The sequence below is a fragment of the Arachis ipaensis genome, chromosome B7, assembly GCF_059453495.1.
Source record: "Arachis ipaensis isolate K30076 ecotype BB chromosome B7, ASM5945349v1, whole genome shotgun sequence".
Classification (NCBI taxonomy): domain Eukaryota; kingdom Viridiplantae; phylum Streptophyta; class Magnoliopsida; order Fabales; family Fabaceae; genus Arachis; species Arachis ipaensis.
Window position 1 is genome coordinate 22,747,171 of NC_142442.1, and position 3,687 is coordinate 22,750,857.

At 42.1% G+C, this 3,687-nt stretch overlaps 1 non-coding gene across 1 annotated transcript; it reads left to right on the forward strand.

Moving 5' to 3' along the window:
- The first annotated feature begins 3,132 nt into the window (after positions 1-3,132).
- Positions 3,133-3,240, forward strand: LOC148550578 (small nucleolar RNA R71). The gene has a single exon (XR_015892659.1). It is a non-coding gene; the product is annotated as a small nucleolar RNA R71 (small nucleolar RNA).
- The last annotated feature ends 447 nt before the right edge of the window (positions 3,241-3,687 follow it).

Consider the following 3,687-nt stretch of genomic DNA (forward strand, 5'->3'; position numbering starts at 1 on the left):
GATGCAAGATGAGTGTGCATCGATGCAAACCTTAAAGAATGGCTTAAAATCACTTCAAAATACTTAGGATTGATCTCAAACTTGTTGGAGTCAATTCCTATGCTTTTGTACCTTTGAAAACAAGTTTTTAAACCATTTGGCTAGCATCGAATTGCAAGATGTGCATCAAAACATTTTGTGAGTGTGTGTTGAGAGATTTAGCAATTGGTTCTTAACAAGAAGTTACCTAAGTCCTAAGACACTATACTTGTCTTCAAATGTTGTGGACTTGAGTTTCTTGTTGTTGTTGTGTTGCTTTCAACTCTTCATTCCTCAACGTTGAATGTTGGTTGATCTTTCAACATGCTTGTTCATTCAAGTTGTTTGTTGGTTTGTCTTTCATGTCGTTTGTTGGTTTGTCATTCATCAAAACCTACGAATACAAACTTCGCATACAAGCAACATGATTTACAACAACTTCATAGAAGTAGTCTTGATGCACCATTGAGAGGAATCTCTCCATCTCCCATGACTCGGAGGTGGAAGCTTTTTCCTTCCCTTTCCTCTTTCTAGAGGTTTCTCCGGCCTTTGGTGCCATAAATGGTTATGGAAAAACAAAAAGCTTTAGCTTTTACCACACCAAACTTAGAAGGTTGCTCGTCCTCGAGCAAAAGAAGAAAGAAGAGAGTAGAAAAAGAAGAAATAGAGGAGATGGAGTGGGCTTTGTGTTTCGGCCAAGGGGTAGAAGTGGTGTTTAGGTTGTGTAAAAATGAAGGAGTGAAGATGGGTTTATATAGGGGTGAGAGGGGTGTATATGGTTCGGCTATAGAGGGTGGGTTTGGGAGGGAAATTGCTTTGAATTTGAATGGTGAGGTAGGTGGGGTTTTATGAAGGATGGATGTGAGTGATGAAGAGAATGGTGGGATTTGATAGGTGAGGGGTTTTTGGGGAAGAGGTATTGAGGTGATTGGTGAATGGGTGAAGAAGAGAGAGAGTGGTGGGGTAGGTGGGGATCCTGTGGGGTCCACAGATCCTGAGGTGTCAAGGATATCTCATCCCTGCACCAAGTGGCGTGCAAAATGCCCCTTTCTGCCAATCCTGGCGTTAAACACCAGGCTGCTGCCTATTTCTGGCGTTTAACGCCAGCTTCTTGCCCATTCCTGGCGTTAAACGCCCAGAATAGTGCCAGACTGGGCGTTTAACGCCCATTCTGCTACCTTTACTGGCGTTTAAACGCCAGTAACTGTCTCCTCCAGGGTGTTCTATTTTTCATTCTGTTTTTCACTTTGTTTTTGCTTTTTCAATTATTTTTGTGACTTCACATGATCATCATCCTACAGAAAACATAAAATAACAATAGAAAATAGAAATTTAACATAGATAAGTAAAGATTGGGTTGCCTCCCAACAAGCGCTTCTTTAATGTCAATAGCTTGACAGTGGCTCACATGGAGCCTCACAAATGTTCAGAGCAATGTTGGAACCTCCCAACACCAAACTTAGAGTTTGAATGTGGGGGTTCAACACCAAACTTAGAGTTTGGTTGTGGCCTCCCAACACCAAACTTAGAGTTTGACTGTGGGGGCTCTGTTTGACTCTGTATTGAGAGAAGCTCTTCGTGCTTCCTCTCCATGGTGACAGAGGGATATCCTTGAGCTTTAAACACAAGGGAGTCTCCATTTACTTGAATGATTAATTCTCCTCTGTCAACATCAATCACAGCTTTTGCTGTGGCTAGGAAGGGTCTGCCAAGGATGATGGATTCATCCATACACTTCCCAGTCTCTAGGACTATGAAATCAGCAAGGATGTAATGGTCTTCAACCTTTATCAAGACATCCTCTACAAGTCCATAAGCTTGTTTCTTTGAATTGTCTGCCATCTCTAGTGAGATTCTTGCAGCTTGTACCTCAATGATCCCTAGCTTCTCCATTACAGAGAGAGGCATAAGGTTTATGCTTGACCCTAGGTCACCCAGAGCCTTCTCAAAGGTCATGGTGCCTATGGTACAAGGGATTGAGAACTTTCCAGGGTCCTGTCTCTTTTGAGGTAATCTCTGTCTAGTCAAGTCATCCAGTTCTTTGATGAGCAATGGAGGTTCATTCTCCCAAGTCTCATTACCAAATAACTTGGCATTTAGCTTTATGATTTCTCCAAGGTACTTAGCAACTTGCTCTTCAGTGACATCTTCATCCTCTTCAGAGGAAGAATACTCATCAGAGCTTATGAAAGGCAGAAGTAAATTCAATGGAATCTCTATGGTCTCAGAATGAGCTTCAGATTCCCATGGTTCCTCATTAGGGAACTCCATGGAGGTCAGTGGGCGTCCATTGATGTCTTCCTCAGTGGGAATCACTGCCTCTTCCTCCTCTCCATGTTCGGCCATGTGAGATGTGGTTATGGCCTTGCACTCTCTTTTTGGATTCTCTTCTGTATTGCTTGGGAGAGTGCTAGGAGGGAGTTCAGTAATTTTCTTACTCAGCTGACTCAATTGTGCCTCCAAATTTCTAATGGAGGACCTTGTTTCAGTCATGAAACTTTGAGTGGTTTTGATTAGATCAGAGACAATGGTTGTTAAGTCAGAGGGGTTTTGCTTAGAATTCTCTGTCTGTTGCTGAGAAGATGATGGGAAAGGCTTGCTATTGCTAAACCTGTTTCTTCCACCATTGTTATTATTGAAACCTTGTTGAGGTCTCTGTTGATCCTTCCATGAGAGATTTGGATGATTTCTCCATGAAGGATTATAGGTGTTTCCATAGGATTCTCCCATGTAATTCACCTCTTCCATTGCTGGGTTCTCAGGATCATAAGCTTTTTCTTCAGAAGAAGCTTTCTTAGTACTGCCTGTTGCTGCTTGCATTTCAGACAGACTCTGAGAAATCATATTGACTTGTTAGGTTAATATTTTATTCTGAGCCAATATGGCATTCAGAGTATCAATCTCAAGAACTCCCTTCTTCTGAGTTGTCCCATTATTCACAGGATTCCTTTCAGAGGTGTACATGAATTGGTTATTTGCAACCATTTCAATGAGTTCTTGAGCTTCTGCAGGCGTCTTCTTCAGATGAAGAGATCCTCCAGCAGAGCTATCCAATGACATCTTGGATAGTTCAGATAGACCATCATAGAAGATTCCTATGATGCTCCATTCTGAAAGCATGTCAGAAGGGCACCTTCTGATCAATTGCTTGTATCTCTCCCAAGCTTCATAGAGGGACTCACCATCCTTCTGTCTAAAGATTTGGACTTCCACTCTAAGCTTACTCAATTTTTGAGGTGGAAAGAACTTTGCCAAGAAGGCATTGACTAGCTTTTCCCAAGAGTTCAGGCTTTCCTTAGGTTGTGAATCCAACCATGTTCTAGCTCTGTCTCTTACAACAAAAGGAAAGAGCATAAGTTTGTAGACTTCAGGGTCAACCCCATTGGTCTTGACAGTGTCACAGATTTGCAAGAATTCAGCTAAGAACTGATGAGGATCTTCCAATGGAAGTCCATGAAACTTGCAATTCTATTGCATTAGAGAAACTAATTGAGGCTTAAGCTCAAAGTTGTTTGCTCCAATGGCAGGAATTGAGATGCTTCTCCCATAGAAGTCGGGAGTAGGTGCAGTGAAGTCACCAAGCACCTTCCTTGCATTGTTGGCATTGTTGTTTTCGGCTGCCATGGTTTATTTTTCTTTGAAGAGCTCTGTTAGGCCCTCTAAAGAGAA